This window comes from Rattus norvegicus, chromosome 2 (assembly GCF_036323735.1).
Source record: "Rattus norvegicus strain BN/NHsdMcwi chromosome 2, GRCr8, whole genome shotgun sequence".
Lineage (NCBI taxonomy): Eukaryota > Metazoa > Chordata > Mammalia > Rodentia > Muridae > Rattus > Rattus norvegicus.
The window spans coordinates 211,696,924-211,716,539 of NC_086020.1; positions in this window are offsets into that span (position 1 = coordinate 211,696,924).

Here is a 19,616-nt window from a genome sequence, read left to right on the forward strand (position 1 = left end):
TGTAGATTGCTTTTGGTAAAATGGCCATTTTTACTATATTAATCCTGCCAATCCATGAGCATGGGAGATCTTTTCATCTTCTGAGGTCTTCTTCAATTTCTTTCTTCAGTGTCTTGAAGTTCTTATTGTAGAGATCTTTTACTTGCTTGGTTAAAGCCACACCGAGTTACTTTATATTATTTGTGTCTATTATGAAGGGTGTCGTTTCCCTAATTTCTTTCTCGGCTTGTTTCTCTTTTGTGTAGAGGAAGGCTACTGATTTATTTGAGTTAATTTTATACCCAGCCACATTGCTGAAGTTGTTTATCAGCTTTAGTAGTTCTCTGGTGGAACTTTTGGGATCACTTAAATATACTATCATATCATCTGCAAATAGTGATATTTTGACTTCTCCTTTTCCGATCTGTATCCCCTTGACCTCCTTTTGTTGTCTGATTGCTCTGGCTAGAACTTCAAGAACTATACTGAATAAGTAGGGAAAGAGAGGGCAGCCTTGTCTAGTCCCTGATTTTAGTGGGATTGCTTCAAGTTTCTCTCCATTTAGTTTAATGTTAGCAACTGGTTTGCTGTATATGGCTTTTACTATGTTTACGTATGAATTCCTATTCTTTCCAGGACTTTTATTATGAAGGGGTGTTGAATTCTGTCAAATGCTTTCTCAGCATCTAATGAAATGATCATGTGGTTTTGTTTTTTCAGTTTGTTTATATAATGGGTGTATTTGCTTCTTTTTGTTCTAGAGCTTTTAGGTGTGCTGTCAAGCTGCTAACAAATCCTCTTTCCTGTTTCTTTCTGCAGGCACTCAGCGCTATGTGTTTTCCTCTTAGCACAGCTTTCATTCTGTCCCATAAGTTTGGGTATGTTGTACCTTCATTTTCATTAAATTCTAAAAAGTCTTTAATTTCTTTCTTTATTTCTTCCTTGACCAAGTTATCATTGAGTAGAGCATTGTTCAATTTCCACGTATATGTGGGCATTCTTCCCTTATTGTTATTGAAGACCAGTTTTAGGACGTGGTGGTCTGATAGCACGTTGATGGTTTTCCATATATTAAACCATCCCTGCATGCCTGCGATGAAGCCTACTTGATCATGGTGGATGATTGTTTTGATGTGCTCTTGGATTCGGTTTGCCAGAATTTTATTGAGTATTTTTGCGTCGATATTCATAAGGGAAATTGGTCTGAAGTTCTCTTTCTTTGTTGGGTCTTTCTGTGGTTTAGGTATAAGAGTAATTGTGGCTTCATAGAAGGAATTCGGTAGTCATCCATCTGTTTCAATTTTGTGGAATAGTTTGGATAATATTGGTATAAGGTCTTCTATGAAGGTTTGATAGAATTCTGCACTAAACCCGTCTGGACCTGGGCTCTTTTTGGTTGGGAGACCTTTAATGACTGCTTCTATTTCCTTAGGAGTTATGGGGTTGTTTAACTGGTTTATCTGTTCCTGATTTAACTTCGTTACCTGGTATCTGTCTAGGAAATTGTCCATTTCCTGTAGATTTTCAAGTTTTGTTGAATATAGGCTTTTATAGTAAGATATGATGATTTTTTGAATTTCCTCTGAATCTGTAGTTATGTCTCCCTTTTCATTTGTGATTTTGTTAATTTGGACACACTCTCGGTGTCCTCTCGTTAGTCTGGCTAAGGGTTTATCTATCTTGTTGATTTTCTCAAAGAACCAACTTTTGGTTCTGTTGATTCTTTCTATGGTCCTTTTTGTTTCTACTTGGTTGATTTCAGCTCTGAGTTTGATTATTTCCTGCCTTCTACTCCTCCTGGGTGTATTTGCTTCTTTTTGTTCTAGAGCTTTTAGGTGTGCTGTCAAGCTGCTAACAAATGCTCTTTCCTGTTTCTTTCTGCAGGCACTCAGCGCTATGTGTTTTCCTCTTAGCACAGCTTTCATTCTGTCCCATAAGTTTGGGTATGTTGTACCTTCATTTTCATTAAATTCTAAAAAGTCTTTAATTTCTTTCTTTATTTCTTCCTTGACCAGGTTATCATTGAGTAGAGCATTGTTCAATTTCCACGTATATGTGGGCATTCTTCCCTTATTGTTATTGAAGACCAGTTTTAGGCCGTGGTGGTCTGATAGCACGCATGGGATTATTTCTATCTTTCTGTACCTGTTGAGGCCCGTTTTTTGACCAACTATATGGTCAATTTTGGAGAAAGTACCATGAGGAGCTGAGAAGAAGCTATATCCTTTTGCTTTAGGATAGAATATTCTATAAATATCCGTTAAGTCCATTTGGCTCATGTCTTCTCTTAGTCTGTCTATGTCTCTGTTTAATTTCTGTTTCCATGATCTGTCCATTGATGAGAGTGGGGTGTTGAAATCTCCCACTATTATTGTGTGAGGTGCAATGTGTGTTTTGAGCTTTAGTAAGGTTTCTTTTACGTATGTAGGTGCCCTTGTATTTGGGGCATAGGTATTTAGGATTGAGAGTTCATCTTGGTGGATTTTTCCTTTGATGAATATGAAGTGTCCTTCCTTATCTTTTTTGATGACTTTTAGTTGAAAATTGATTTTATTTGATATTAGAATGGCTACTCCAGCTTGCTTCTTCTGATCATTTGCTTGGAAAGTTGTTTTCCAGCCTTTCACTCTGAGGTAGTGTCTGTCTTTGTCTCTGAGGTGTGTTTCCTGTAGGCAGCAGAATGCAGGGTCCTCGTTGCATATCCAGTTTGTTAATCTATGTCTTTTTATTGGGGAGTTGAGGCCATTGATGTTGAGAGATATTAAGGAATAGTGATTATTGCTTCCGGTTATATTCATATTTGGATGTGAGGTTATGTTTGTGTGCTTTTCTTCTCTTTGTTTTGTTGCCAAGACGATTAGTTTCTTGCTTCTTCTAGGGTATAGCTTACCTCCTTATGTTGGGCTTTACCATTTATTATCCTTTGTAGTGCTGGATTTGTAGAAAGATATTGTGTAAATTTGGTTTTGTCATGGAATATCTTGGTTTCTCCATCTATGTTAATTGAGAGTTTTGCAGGATACAGTAACCTGGGCTGGCACTTGTGTTCTCTTAGGGTCTGTATGACATCTGTCCAGGATCTTCTGGCCTTCATAGTTTCTGCTGAAAAGTCTGGTGTGATTCTGATACGTCTGCCTTTATATGTTACTTGACCTTTTTCCCTTACTGCTTTTAATATTCTTTCTTTATTTTGTGCGTTTGGTGTTTTGACTATTATGTGACGGGAGGTGTTTCTTTTCTGGTCCAATCTATTTGGAGTTCTGTAGGCTTCTTGTATGCCTATGGGTATCTCTTTTTTTAGGTTAGGGAAGTTTCCTTCTATGATTTTTTTGAAGATATTTACTGGTCCTTTGAGCTGGGAGTCTTCACTCTCTTCTATACCTATTATCCTTAGGTTTGATCTCCTCATTGAGTCCTGGATTTCCTGTATGTTTTGGACCAGTAGCTTTTTCCGCTTTACATTATCTTTGACAGTTGTGTCAGTGATTTCTATGGAATCTTCTGCTCCTGAGATTCTCTCTTCCATCTCTTGTATTCTGTTGGTGAAGCTTGTATCTACAGCTCCTTGTCTCTTCTTTTGATTTTCTATATCCAGGGTTGTTTCCATGTGTTCTTTCTTGATTGCTTCTATTTCCATTGTTAATTCCTTCAACTGTTTGATTGTGTTTTCCTGGAATTCTTTCAGGCATTTTTGCGATTCCTCTCTGTAGGCTTCTACTTGTTTATTAATGTTTTCCTGTGTTTCTCTAAGGGAGTTCTTCACGTCTTTCTTGAAGTCCTCCAGCATCATGATCAAATATGATTGTCAAACTAGATCTTGCTTTTCTGGTGTGTTTGGATATTCCATGTTTGTTTTGGTGGGACAATTGGGCTCCAATGATGCCATGTAGTCTTGGTTTCTGTTGCTTGGGTTCCTGTGCTTGCCTCTCGCCATCAGATTATCTCTAGTGTTACTTTGTTCTGCTATTTCTGACAGTGGCTAGACTGTCCTATAAGTCTATGTGTCAGGAGTGCTGTAGACCTGTTTTCCTGTTTTCTTTCAGCCAGTTATGGGGACAGAGCGTTCTGCTTTCGGTCGTGTAGTTTTTCCTCTCTACAGGTCTTCAGCTGTTCCTGTGGGCCTGTGTCTTGAGTTCACCAGGCAGGTCACTTGCAGCAGAAAAGTTGGTCTTACCTGTGGTCCCGAGGCTCAAGTTTGCTTTCGGGGTGCTGGCCACGAGCTCTCTGCGGCGGCAGCAACCAGGAAGATCTGCACCGCCGTTTCTGGGAGCTTCCGTGCACCAGGGTTCCAGATGGCTTTTGGTGTTTTCCTCTGGCGTCCGAGATGTGTGCAGAGTGCAGTCTCTTCTGGTTTCCCAGGCGTGTCTGCCTCTCTGAAGGTTTAGCTCTCCCTCCCACGGGATTTGGGTGCAGAGCACTGTTTATCCGGTCTGTTCCTTCAGGTTCCAGCGGTGTCTCAGGCACAGGGGTCCTGCCGCTCCTGGGCCCTCCCCCACGGGAACCCAGAGGCATTATACAGTTTCCTCTTGGGCCAGGGATGTGGGCAGGGGTGGGCAGTGTTGGTGGTCTCTTCCGCTCTGCAGCCTCAGGAATGCCCACCTGAACAGGTGGTGAGGTCTCTCTCCCACGGGGTCTGGGAGCAGAGAGCTGCTGCGGGCCGGGATCTGCGGGTGTGGGAATCCCGGTAAACACTGAAAAGGCAAGTTATTAAAGAAATAATACAAAAAATTCCCAGAAAGAAAGACAAATGTCTTCACACAAAAAAGTATAAGACGAAGTTTTTAGCATGATAACTTTAAAAGAAATGGGAAAATAAAAATAACATAAATACTTTATTGCAAAAATGTTAAAAAGCTGGACCATAATCTAAAATTCTTAAATGTACCTCAAATCACAAGGTATTTCAAAGGATGTCCTCTCACCAGCATAACAGATACAAGACACCAGAAAACCCCTGCTTTCAAAGTTCTAAGGAAAAGTCATTTTTAGCACAATTCTAAACTCAACAAAATTTTCAATGAAATGTGAAAGTAGAAATGTTTTAGGCTCATAGGAACTCAAAAGTCTTATCTCTTTTTTTTAGGACAATAACAAACAAAATATCTGCTTAGATTTGTATGAGGCTTTTAATAAATATATACAGTATTTTATAGGAAAAAATAATTGTTAATAAATAATAGGGTCAACCTTAACCAAATAGAAAAGGTAATGCAAATTATGTCTTTGAGAGCAAAGGAAGATTAATAGACTAATTGAACAGAAAAGAAAGCATGTGAGCTTCTGTTGGTTCAATAGGTGGCATTGTGAAAACTTCCTCATTATGGAGAAACAATTGTTGATCTGCACCTAAAACCCCAAAAGGGATATACCCCGGATGAATTAGAGATATAAAAATGAAGTTGAAATCCAGGAACTCGGATGGCAAAAATGAGAGAAAAACTTCAGAGCCTGGAGACTAAACAGGAATAACTTGGAGCTTTACTTAAAACTTTTGAAAGTAGAATATAGAATTAAATTAATTATTAACAACCCTATGGCACAGCTCTCTGTACCCAAATCCCACCCGGAGAGAGCTAGTCTCCCAGGAGTGCTGTCACTCCTAAGTTCAAAGATGAGATCAACAGTTTTGCTCCAATAACTGGCCAAAGAGGGACCTGCCAGGAAACCACAGGGCTCAGGAACCACATAGAAACTTGGGACAGGATCCTTCCTGTTTACATGTGTGCCCTGGAGGTAACCCTGTGGCACAGCTGTCCATACCGAACTCTGCCCTGAGATAGCTGTTCTTCCAGGCATGCTGACACAGCTAAGATCACAGGCTCACAGGCTCACAGGAGGTACATGCTCCAGTCAGAGACAGTAAAACCAACTAACAACCAAAGTAGCCAGATGGTGAGAGGCAAGCACACGAACCTAACAACAGAAACCAAGGTTATTTGGCATCATCAGAACCCAGTTCTCCCACTACACCAAGTCCTAGAAACACCAACACACCAGAAAAACAAGGTTCTGATTTAAAATCACATCTCATGATGATGATAGAGGACTTTAAGAAAAACATAAATAACTCCCTTAAAGAAATACAGGACAATACAGGAAAACAGGTAGAAGCCCTTAAAGAGGAAAAACAAAAATCCCTTAAAGAATTACAGGGCCAAACAGGTGACTGAAGTGAACAAAACCATCCAGGATCTAAAGATGGAAATAGAAACAATAAAGAAATCACAAAGGGAGACAACCCTGGAGAGGAAAACCTAGGGAAGATATCAGGAGTCATAGACACAAGCATCACCAACAGAATACAAGAAATAAAAGAGAGAATCTCAGAGGCAGAAGAAACCATAGAAAACATTCACACAACAGTCAAAGAAAATGCAAAATGCAAAAAGCTTCTAATCCAAAACATCAGGAAATACAGGACACAATGAGAAGATCAAACCTAAGGATAATAGGTATAGAAGAGAGTGAAGAGTCCCAACTTAAAGGGCCAATAAATATCTTCAACAAAATTACAGAAGAAAAACTTCCCTAACTTAAAGAAAGAGATGCCCATAAACATACATGAAGCCTACAGAACTCCAAATAGACTGATCCAGAAAAGAAATTCCTCCTGTCACATAATAGTCAACACACTAAATTCTCACCCCACAAAATGTCCACACAATAATCTCAGAGCCAATTGATATTGATATAAACTGCCCACCTCGATAAGACGTTCTATAATTATCCATCCCTTGTAAGTTACTCATAACTACCTGTGGCATTTAAAGCCATGCAGATCTGGCTTCTCCTTCTCATCATCTTCTTCCTCCTCTCTGTACTCAATGTCCTGTCTCTGAAATTCTCTGCCTGCCTTTCCTTTTCATTGTCCAATCGCAGGCCTTGCCTTATCTCATGACTGCCCTCACCTGCATATAGACATCAACCCACAATTGAGTTTGAAGGAGGTTTTCTGAGACATCAGGAGAAAAGGGCATGCCTTCTAGAACACCAGCTGAGGAGAAAGGTCAGCTGGGGGCTTTCTCTGGCTTTGTGAGCTAATAGGCTTTTACCCCAGCAATTGACTCGCAAGTCTTCATTGGTGAAATTAAACCATTGAGATTTTTTTAAACCCTGTGTGTGTGTGTGTGTGTGTGTGTGTGTGTGTGTGTGTGTGAGAGAGAGAGAGAGAGAGAGAGAGAGAGAGAGAGTGTGTTTCTACATTGTTTGATAGGGTCTTGTTGTTAGCTACTATGTATTCCAGTCTAGGTGGTCTGTGGGCTTCAGGGGGATTTTCATCCTGTCTTTGTGTCCCATCCAATTACTGTGATTACAGGCATGACCTACCATGCTAGACTTTATGAGGGATTTAGGATTTTGAACTCATGTCTTCATGCATGTACAACATGAAAACTCCACTAAGCCATATCCCTAGTCTTGAGAAAAATTCTTTACCAAACAATTAAGTTAGAATGAGCAGACACTAATCCAATGTAACTGAATTCTAGGGAAAAAAAGAGGAATTTGGACCCCAAGAAAAGGGAGAAATTTTGACCAGAAGACACCCATGTGTGATGAGTAGAGATGAGGAGACACAGTGTTCTTCCACGAGACAAGAATTCCTGGAAGAGGCAGCCCTCACAAAGAACCTACCCTGTGGGCAACTTAATTTTGAACATATAGATTCTAAAGCAAATAAGACAATATCTTTGGGTTAAACCACGTAGTCTGTGGATTTGTTTCATCTGATGGCCCTAGCAAGCTATGGAATAACATTCTCCTTTCCATCCTGTGAGCCCAGCAAGACGTGCCCCAGCCTTCCGTCACCTTTGCCAGAGCAAAACTTAGGTTCCGGTTCTGACAGTTACTTGAGCTAAACAGTGAAATGATGAACTCATGATTCTGAAAATCCATGCTCCAAATACAAGGCACCCACATTCATAAAAGAACTACTAAAGCTCAAAGCACACATTGCACCTCACACAACAATAGTGGGAGACTTCAATGCCCCACTCTCAGCAATGCATGAAGACAGAATCTAAACAGAGACACAGTGAAACTAGCAGAAGTTATGAACCAAGTGGACTTAATAGATATGTATAGAACATTTCATCCTAAAACAAAAGAATATACCTTCTCCTCAGCACCTCATGGTACCTTCTAAAACTGACCACAAAAAAAGACCCCAACAGATACAAGAAGATTGAAATAATCCCATGTATCCTATCAGATCACCATGGACTAAGGCTGCTCTTCAATGACAACAAAAATGACAGAAAGCTCACATACACATGGAAGCTGAACAATGCTCTACTGAATGATAACTTGGTCAAGGAAGAAATAAAGAAAGAAATTAAAGACTTTAGAGAATTAAATGAAAATAAAGGCACAAACGTACCCAAACTTATGGGATACAATGGAAACAATGCTAAGAGGAAAACTCACACTTCTGAGTACATACCTGAAAGCTCTTTAAAAAAAAGAAGCAAATACACCCAAAAGGAGTAGACAGCAGGAAATAATCAAACTCAGGGCTAAAATTAACCAAGTAGAAACAAAAAAAACTATACAAAGAATCAACAAACCCAGGAGCTAGTTCTTTGAGAAAACAACAACATAGATAAACCCTTAGCCAAACTAACCAGAGGACACAGAGACAGTACCCAAATTAACAAAATCAGAAAGGAAAAGGGAGATATAACAGCAGAATCTGAGGAAATTAAAAAAATCATCAGATGCTACTACAAAAGCCTATATTCAACAAAACTGGGAAATCTGGATGAAATGGGCAATTTTCTAGACAGATATCAGGTACCATAGTTAAATCAGGACCAGATAAAACATTTAAACAACCCCATAACTCCTAAAGAAATAGAAGCAGTCATTAAAGGTCTCCCAACCAAAAAAAGCCCAGGACCAGATGGGTTCAGTGCAGAATTCTATCAGACCTTCAAAGAAGACCTAATAAACAGCACTCTTCAAACTATTCCACAAAATAGAAAGAGAAGGAACACTACACAATTCATTATATACAATCACAATTACGCTCATATGTAAACCACACAAAGATACAACAAAGAGAACTTCAGACCAATTTCACTTATGAATATTGATGCAAAAATACTCAATAATATTCTCACACAGTAAGTCCAAGAACACATCAAAAAAGATCATCCATCATGATCAAGTAGGCTTCATCCAAGGGGATATAGAGATAGTTCAATATATGGATATCCATCAATGTACTCTACTGCATAAACAAACTCAAATTAAAGAACCACACAATCTTCCCAGTAGATGCTAAGAAAGCATTTGACAGAATTCAACACCCCTTCATGATAAAAGTCTTGGAAAGATCAGCTATACAAGGCCTATATACCTAAACATAGCAAAAAGCACTATATAGCAAACCAGTAGCCAACATCAAACTAAATGGAGAAAAATTTTGAAGTAACACCACTAAAATCAGGGACTAGACAAGGCTGCCCACTCTCTCCCCCATCTATTCAATATAGTACTCAAAGTCTTAGCCAGGGGAATTAGACAGCAAAAGAAGGTTGAAGGGATACAGATTAAAAAGGAAGAAGTCAAAATATCACTATTTGCAGATGATATAACAGTATACTTAAGTGACCCCAAAAATTCTACCAGAGAACTCCTAAACCTGACATAAACAACTTCAGCAAAGTGTCTGGGTATAAAATTAGCTCAAACAAATCAGTAGCCTTCCTCTACTCAATGGATAAACAGGCCGAGAAAGAAATTAGAGAAATGGTGCCCTTCACAATAGTCAGAAATAATATAAAATACCTCGGTGTGACTCTAACCAAGCAAGTGAAAGATCTGTATGACAAGAACTTCAAGTCTCTGAAGAGAGAAATCAAAGAAGATCTCAGAAGATGGAAAGATCTCCCATACTCATGGATTGGCAGGATTAAAATAGTAAAAATGGCCCTCTTGCAGGAAGCAATTTATAGATTCAATGCAATCCCCATCAAAATTCCAACTCAACTCTTCATAGAGTTGGAAAGAGCAATTTGCAAATTCATTTGGAATAACTAAAAATCCAGGATAGTCAAAACTAAAAAAGAACTTCTAGGGGAATCACCATCCCTGACCTCAAGCTGTATTACAGAGCAATTGTGATAAAAAAAAAAAACTCCTTGATATTGGTACAGAGACAGGCAAATAGATCAGTGGAGTAGAATTGAAGACCCAGAAATGAACCCACATACCTATCGTCACTTGATCTTTGACAAAGGAGCTAAAATCATCCAGAGGAAAAGAGCATTTTCAACAAATGGTGCTGGTTCAACTGGAGGTCAGCATGTAGAAGAATGCAAATTGATCCATTACTATCACCTTTTACAAAGGTTATGTCCAAGAGGATCAAGGACCTCCATATAAAACCAGATATATTGAAGCTAATAGAAGAAACAGTGGTGAACAGCCTTGAACGCGTGGGCACAGGGGAAAATTTCCTGAACAGAACACCAATGGCTTATGCTCTAAAATCAAGAATCGACAAATGAGACCTCATAAAATTACAAAGCTTCTGTAAGGCAAAGGAAACTGTCAACAGGACAAAATGGCAACCAATAGATTAGGAAAAGATCTTTACATCTGATAGAGGACTAATATATACAATGAACTCAAGAAGTTAGATGCCAGAGAATCAAATAAACCTATTAAAAAATGGGATACAGAGCTAAACAGAATTCTTAATTGAGGAATATTGAATGGCCTGGAAGCACCTAAAGAAATGTTCAACATCCTTAGTAATCAGGGAAATGCAAATCAAAACAACCCTGAGATTCCACCTCACACCAGGCAGAATGGCTAAGATCAAAATCTCAGGTGACAGCAGATGCTGGCAAAGATGTGGAGAAAGAGGAACACTCCTCCATTGTTGGTAGGATGGCAAGTTGATACAACCACTCTGGAAATCAATCTCATGGTCCCTCAGAAAAATGGACATAGTACTACCTAAGGACACAGCTATACTATACCTGGTCACATAACCAAAAGATGCTCCAATATGTAACAAGGACACGTGCTCCACTATGTTCATAGAAGCCTTGTTTATAATAGCCAGAAGCTGGAAAGAACCCAGATGTCCTTCAACAGAGGAATGGATACAGAAAATGTGGTACATCTACACATTGGAGTACTACAAAGCTATTTTTAAAAATGACTGCATGAAATTTATAGGCAAATGAATGGAACTAGAAAATATCATCCTGAGTGAGGTAATTCAGCTACAAAAGAACACACATGCACTCACTGATAAGTGGGTATTAGCCCAAAAGCTCAGAATACCTAAGATACAATTCACAGACCATATGAAGCTGAAGAAGAAGGAATTCCAAAGTGTGGGTCCTTCAGTCCTTCTTAGAAGGGGAACAAAATACTCAAGGGAGGAAATATAGAGACAAAGTGTGGAGCAGAGACTGAAGGAAAGGCCAACCAGAGACCGCCCTACCTGGGGATCTATCGCACATACAGAAACCAAACACAGATAATATTGTGGATGCCGAGAAGTGCTTGCTGACAGGAGCCTGTTGTAGCTGTCTCCTGAGAGGCTCTGCCAGAGCCTGACAAATACAGAGGAGGATGCTCGCAGTCAACCATTGGACTGAGAACAGGGACCCCAATGGAGGAGTTAGAGAAAGGACTAAAGGAGCTGAAGGAGTTTTCTACCCCATAGGAAGAACAATTTCAACCAACTGGACACCCCAGAACTCACAAGAACTAAACCAGCAACTAAAGTGTACACATGTAGGGACCCATGGCTCCAGCAGCATATGTAGCAGAGGATGGCCTTGTCAGACATCAGTGAGAGGAGAGGCCCTTGGTCCCGTGAATGGTCAATGACCCATTATAGGGGAATGTCAGGGTGGGGAGGTGGGAGTAGATGGGTGGGGGAACACCTTCACAGAAGCAGGACGAGGGGGAATGGGCTAGGTGGTTTCCGGAGGGGAAACCAGGAAGGGGGATAACATTTGAAATGTAAATAAACAAAATATCCAATAAAATGTTTTTAAAAAATAATTAATAACTTGATTATATAATTCAAATTCAACTTGTCCCTTTTCAAAGCCACTGAAAGTAAACAGAGACAATAAGGACCGAGATGACATGCTGTGTGTCTACATCTAACCTACACCACACAGAACATTTAAGGAAACCCTGAAAGGTGAAAAAGGACATGGTCTCATAAGGAAAATGGGCAATAATAAGAAAAGGAAATTCAGAAAAGAGAAAAGCCAAAGCCATCAAATATATGAGGGTTTTTATTTATTTGTTTGTGTTTTTGTTTGTGAGTGCTTTGCCTGCATGCATGTCTGTGCATCATACTCATGCCTGGTGCCCATAGTGGCCAGAAAAGGGTACAAGATCCTCTGTAACAGACAGTCCTGAGCCACTGTGTGAGTACTGGGAATTTGAACCTGGGTCCTCTGAAAGAATATCCAATACTTTTAACCACTAAGCTATCTTCTAGTCCATGATGTGGTTGTTGTTGTTGTTGTTTTTGTTCTTGTTGTTGTTTTTAACAATTGACACAGATAAATTAAATATAAAGGCAAATAATCGTTGCTGAGTACTTAGACTTGAAAAGAAACCCACAAAATTGGTGGGAGTATAAATTGACTTGGGATCTCTGGAGAATATTGTGGCAATTAAGATGATTATAGAACCCACTCACAAGTTCTCTCCCTAAATCTACATTTCTAAGCAAATTCTACATAATCCCTGAGAGATACATATATATGTAAGTGTTCTTGTTACAGTCTTTTTTGTGGAAAAAAAAGAGAACCAGAGGCAGTCTAGGTATCTGAAAGAAGGGGGCTATGCTGGATGTGGCCAGGGCACACCAGAAACAAACTACAACAGAGAAAAACATTCAAGCTGGGTACATACAGTAACTTTCTGTTGAGATTCTACTCCTAACAAACAATACTAACGTTCTGGCTCCAGAGCCTCAGCATAGCCTCAAAGTTCTGTGTGATTTGACCATGAACAACTGGGCCAGCATCAGGTCTCCCCTGTGGCCCATCTAAAGGCATTCAAGTTTCCAAACACAGATGCTGCTGTTTCCCGCCTTTCTCTGTAGAGAATTCTACCTCTACCTTGAGTTGTCCCAAGACTTCCTGGCCGCTCAAGGATTCTACCTAATACATCTTCCTCTCTGAGGCCATCACATCCAAGAGATGAACAATCCTACCCTCTCCGATCCATCTGCTCAAGGATTCACCATATGGCCTGGTATTTGTTTTCAGGTCTCTCTCTTTTTTTTTAAGCATTGAGTTTATTCATTTTTTACATCCAGAAACAATTATACGAAAACATATTAAATGTTCAATAAATGCTTATTTATTGAATACTTTTATAAGTCAGTGCCTAACATGTGCAGAAAATTAATAAAATATTTTGGATGAATAAATTTTGTGGTATTTTATATTAATTTATAATATATAGTTCTATATCGGAATGTAACCCAACTATTTCATAGGACATATTAATTTATTATATTCACATTTGAGCTACACTGAGCTATATGATTAATCTTTCTATTTATACCTACTTGAATAGAAAGAGTTTTTAACTGAATATTTTACATAAAGATCTTGGTTATCAGTAAAATTCCTCATTTCCAAGGATTTGACTTATTTAAAAAACAAATAGAAAAAAATTTTAAGCTTGACATATTGAGTCTCTGTGTGCTGATTCTTTTAGAAGAAGGGTCCAAGTGGAAAGAATACTAAAGCGCTCAATGGCTGGGCAGAGAAGGTGACCCTCCCTTCCTGGACTCCAATTTTCTCTCTGAGTGGCACATCTTTTTCCCAGCACCAGGAGGCTGGAATGGTGGCTTCAGGAGGGGGCTGGGAAACAGATGTCAGTCATTGACTCTGGGTAATGAGATTTCATATTCCGTCAAAATCCTGAATAGGACAGGAGAGGCCTCATTAGCAACTTCACGACTGAGCAGGTGTAGAGGTCCCATGCGCACAGCGGGCAAAAAGAGGCCATTTCAAACCATGTGTGGATGTATTTGGGAAATTGGAAAGAGGGGGAAAATGCTCTACCACCGCCACTACCAGAACACTATGGCTTTTAGGAGCCAAAACAATATTAACTCAGACCACTGGTACAGACCTCATACAGGGGGCCAGGTAAATGGCTGAAGACAGAGACAGGTGACATGTGCCCCAATGATACCATGCAAAGGGGGTCAACTTCCTTATTCTGTTCACTCCATATGCTGTGTCGTAAAATTTTAGTACTCTTTAGCCAACAATGTAATAACTCTCTTAAGGCCACAAGTCCAAAAATGGCGCTTCAGGGTGGCATGAAATCCTAGCTCCAAAACTAATGGCCGAATCCTCTTTAGAAGATGAGCTTCTTTGGAAACAAGATGTGAATAAAATGGTCCAGAGTGTAGATAAACCAAGCCAGCAATTTGGCAGCTGTCACCTGGACAAGAGCCTTCTCCAGAGACAACCAACAAGAAGCCACCATGCTGCCTGTCTGCTGTGAGAAATCCACACCAGCGCAATGGACAGGTCACTCTGAGGTTGTGTCCCAATAGGGACTGCCACTTTGCAAGCAAGATGCTGACAAATTGTTCAGCGTGTCTAAATGTGGGAATGTGCTTTCAGGCCCTTTGGTGAGTTGAAGACGCTCAAGATCTTTCTAAATAACTACCCCGTCCAGAATCATAATGATAGTGTTGACCTCACTGCTAATTCCTTAGTCAACTTCACAGAACTTGGATCTTTAATAAAATCTCAACTGTTTAGAACTAGAAGGTATGTAGCCGATAAATAGAAAGCATATGTCCTTTGGTTATATTTCCTATTGATTCTGTCAGTCCTACCCTCTAATAGAGTGTATTTTTTCCACATGTAAGTGGTCACATATTTATTATGAAACCATGTGACAGTCACCCTCCAAAGCATCTGATATGAATGGTCCCATCACAAAACAGAGTTACAAATGACTGATGCTTGGAAAAGCAAAGTCATGCAATGGAGGTCACAGGGTAGACTATAGCCAAGGTGCTTTGTGTGGTATCTGCTGCCTTGGGTGGTCACAGAGAAGTGGTTCAAATGGGGTTTAATAGATCCAAATATCCTCAGATAAAGATCATAATAGGCTTGGCATAACAAATGACTAAGACAACTTACAATAATTAGTAGCACATACTTGCTGTAGAAGTGGTTGATACTAACTAGATGAAGAAATACTGGGTCCTCACACACCTGTAAATAGATGATATATGTCTACCCATAAACGGGCCAATGCTTTTCTTTCTTTTTTTTTTTTTTTATTAACTTGAGTATTTCTTATTTACATTTTGAATGTTATTCCCTTTCCCGGTTTCCGGGCAAACATCCCCCTAATCCTTCCCCCTCTCCTTCTTTATGGGTGTTCCCCTCCCAACCCTCCCCCCATTGCCGCCCTCCCCCCAACAATCTAGTTCACTGGGGGTTCAGTCTTAGGAGGACCCAGGGCTTCCCCTTCCACTGGTGCTCTTACTAGGATATTCATTGCTACCTATGAGGTCAGAGTCCAGGGTCAGTCCATGTATAATCTTTAGGTAGTGGCTTAGTCCCTGGAAGCTCTAGTTACTTGGCATTGTTGTTCATAAGGGGTCTCGAGCCCCTTCAAGCTCTTTTAGTCCTTTCTCTGATTCCTTCAACGGGGGTCCTATTCTCAGTTCAGTGGTTTGCTGCTGGGATGTGCCTCTGTATTTGCTAAATTCTGGCTGTGTCTCTCAGGAGAGATCTACATCTGGCTCCTGGGGCCGATGCTTTTCTATGCTGTCTTTTATTACCAAAGTATTAAGGAATAGTATATACAACCCACTCTAAGAGCATGTGATATCAAAGTCTGTGTTGCTGGAGTAATAACTATATTTGATTGTATATTGTTTGATTGTGCATCACTGCCTTGTGATTGGTGTGTTATTACTACAGAAATACCTTGAGCCATTTCACGTGCATTCTGACTTCTGTACAGAACATCTGAGAAACCTGTGTGAGGCTTCCTCACCATTAGCATCTCTTCATGCTTCCTTCCCTCAACTCGCTGTATCATGAGACCAGCAAGACCCCAGGGTGGCAGAGGAGTTTCCAACAAACTGTAAACTAAATGTAAGTCTTTGGACTATGAAATTCAAGGAAAATATGTTGTATTCTAGAAAATGTACCACTGAGCAGCAGAATATAAATAGTAGCTGTGCATGTAATACATATGATATATCACATATCAAATATCCTATGTATGAAGAAAATCTGTGCTGTAACTTTTGTAGACAATTTCTAAACAAAGGGTTTCTAATTCATTGCTCCTCAATAGAGCCAGGCTCTCAACCCCATTAGCGGGACCAGTTAGTGCATCAGAATAAGATAATCGCATAAGAAGTAGACAAGAAAGAACAGCTACGTTTGAGGGGCTACAATAAACACTGCCCTGTGAGCTTTCCATTTTACGTTGTGACTAACCCGTCCAATCAGAATGAGCGCTCAGTGAAAACTGAGAGATATGAACAGGCCATTCTGGTCCATGAGCATCGTGAAATGGAATCAGTGAGGCAGAGGTTCCATGCTCCAGAAGCAAAGGAGCAAGCAGTCTAGTGTGTTTAAAGCTGCAACTGATGTCTTAGCAGAACAATAGGGGACATGTGTTCCTGTCTGTTCTTATGTGCCCTAGAGAAGCAAGGTAACCGAGTTTAACCAGGGTCTTGAGGCAGCAGGTGCAATAAACTTGGAAAGAAAATCTTCACATTCAGAAAGTTCAAAGACCAGTCAATGTCATAGCAACCCTTCAAGAGTAGATATGTGGGCTGAAAAGATGGCTCGAAAGTTAAGAGATGTTGATGCTCTTGCAGAGGACCTGGGTACCATTCCCGGAACCCACATAGCAGTTTACAAGCATCCTTAATTCCATTTCCAGGATATCCAGCACCCTCTTCTTGTACAGAAGTTGCACACCAAGAATATGCACAGTATACATATTTACATGTACACAAAACACATACACATAAAAATATAAAATCAATATATACCCAATATACAAAATAGTGCAGGCTCTGGATTAAAAGTATTTAGAATCAAATCAGCAGTGAAAAGTCGTGTCACAGACAATTGACTTCTTCAGTCACCACTGCAGAGATGAGCATAGTACATCTACTCACAGAGTAACCTTGGAGACTACACAGTATGTCTATAATACACAAAGCAAATATAAAGCACTTAACAAACCTTGGCTATTACTACTTTTGCTATTGACTTATTTTCACATTTAAGAAACGTACTATATGTGATGGCTAGCTTTAATTGTCAATGTAATATAGAATCACCTGGGAAGAGAATCTTGGTGAGAAATAGTCTACATTACATTGGCCTGGGGTGGTGCTTATAAGGGATTTTCTTTTTCATTCCTTAATTCTTTTTGAGATATTCATACATGTGAATACTTTATTTATACCATTTCCCCTCACTCCCACCTTCTATGGTCTCCCATTCTCCTCCTATTTTTCCACCGAAATTCAAGATCTTTCTTCTTTTGAGTCCATCTAGTGTCACTCATTTGTACATAGTTTAGGGCTGATCCTCTGAGATTAGATAACCTATCAGAGAGCTCATATCTGGAGAAAACTAATTCTCCCTCTCTCAGTAGACATTGGTTGTCGGTAACCCTTTATCTAGGGATGGGATCTTGGGAAATTTCCCCCACCTACATTGGCGTGTTGCCTAATGTAGTCATGCTGAGGGTCTTGTTTATGTAATCTTACTGCTGAGATTTTGTGAATGTCATATGTAGATGACACTGGTGACAGGCATTCTGGTTCTTGAAATCTTTCTGTCCCCTCTTCGGCATTGTTTTGTGAGCTTTAGAGTGCAGAGAAATATTCTTAATTGGGTTCATTGGGGGAGGAAGAGCCACCCTGAAGATGATTCATACCATTCCATGGGTTGGGCCCTGGAGTTAATGAAAAGGAGAGAAACAACCGAACACTGGCAGACATGCGTGCATGCAGGCAAGCGTGCATTCTCTCTGCTCGTCACTGTAGCTGTGACCAGCTGCTTCACGTTCCTGGTGCCTTGGCTTCCCTGCAAAGGTCTGTAACCTGGAATTGTGAGCAGACATCAACTCTAAGTTGCTTTTGTCAGGGTATTCTATTACAGCTGCAGACATGAAAGTAAGGTGCTGAATATCACAGACTCTCAAAAAAAACTAATATGAATGAACTTCCTTCTATGTTCAAATTATTTCATTTTTTTTTTCGGAGCTGGGGACCGAACCCAGGTCCTTGTGCTTCCTAGGCAAGCGCTCTACCACTGAGCTAAATCCCCAACCTATGTTCAAATTATTGATGTCTCCTTTGACAGTCTTCTACTCTTGAAGCTTTACTCTCATACTAGCTAAGATCTATCAATGGGACACACGCATCCAAAACCACAACAGTGTCCACTTCCACAGTGCAGGACACTGTATCAATGGACGTGACGAACACCAGTTTATTAAGAATAATAGCGGGTTGGGGATTTAGCTCAGTAGTAGAGCGCTTGCCTAGCAAGTGCAAGGCCCTGGGTTCGGTCCCCAGCTCTGAAAAAAAGAAAAATAAAAGAATAATAGCCAAAGGAGCTCCAATGTCAATTCCTAAATCTTTGAAAAATGTATGCTTCGTTTTTCTTTGCCTTGGAGAAAACATAAGCAAAAAGAGAATAAAGTCAAGTACATTTTTGGGGGGGATTTGAAAAGAACTTGATAAATATATTTACCAAGAGACGTTTTTGAAGTCATAGATAATATTCTCTGGATTGGCTCAGTTCGTAGGACTTTCATCTGAGGTCAAAGCTTTACTGGTGAGGCATTAACCAAGGAAACAAAGACGATGTGGTAAATAATAATCAAAACAAGGAAATCTGAAATCCCATAAGGAATATTGAGCATAATGTATAAGATAAAGTGTTCAGATATATTATTCAGTAGTTCGAGGTTTTCGCATCGCTCTGGTAAAGCTCCATATGGCATTCCTCATTTACTTAACAACATAGACTTTGCATTTAAGCGTCCCCAATCTAGCAGTGTCTTGTGAAAACAGAAGGTAGATTCGCGATGATGTCATCTCAGCATGGAGTTGCCCAGTTACAAGGGGCCAAGCTGTTCCCATATCTCAGCCAGCCAAGCCAGACTGAGGTGAAGCAGATTCCTTCAGAGATGATTGCAAAGGCTCACATGTAGATGCCTCCAACACCATTTCCTCCCAATGCACTGAATGTCATCAGGTCTGACCTACAATCTGCCATACCGCAGTAGTAACACATAAAATAAGGTGGAATGAGGGGTCTAGTTGTCCAAATACTAGCAGAGGACATATTCAATTTTACCCGGCGAACCATATTTTGGAAATCTTTCAGGAATCATCCTGCTTTTCTCACTCTATCCTGCTTGACACAGAAAATAAAAACATGCCTTCACAAGTAAGTGGTCAAATATTATTACTGAAATGAACCAAACCAATGGTGGTCATGGCTACGTTTTATTTGATGAAAGACCGCAAGTCCATCTTCAAGACGGGCCAACAAGGAATAAGCTGTGAATGGCTGCAAGCAGCTGAGCTACAGAAGGTGAACGTAAGCAGCCGC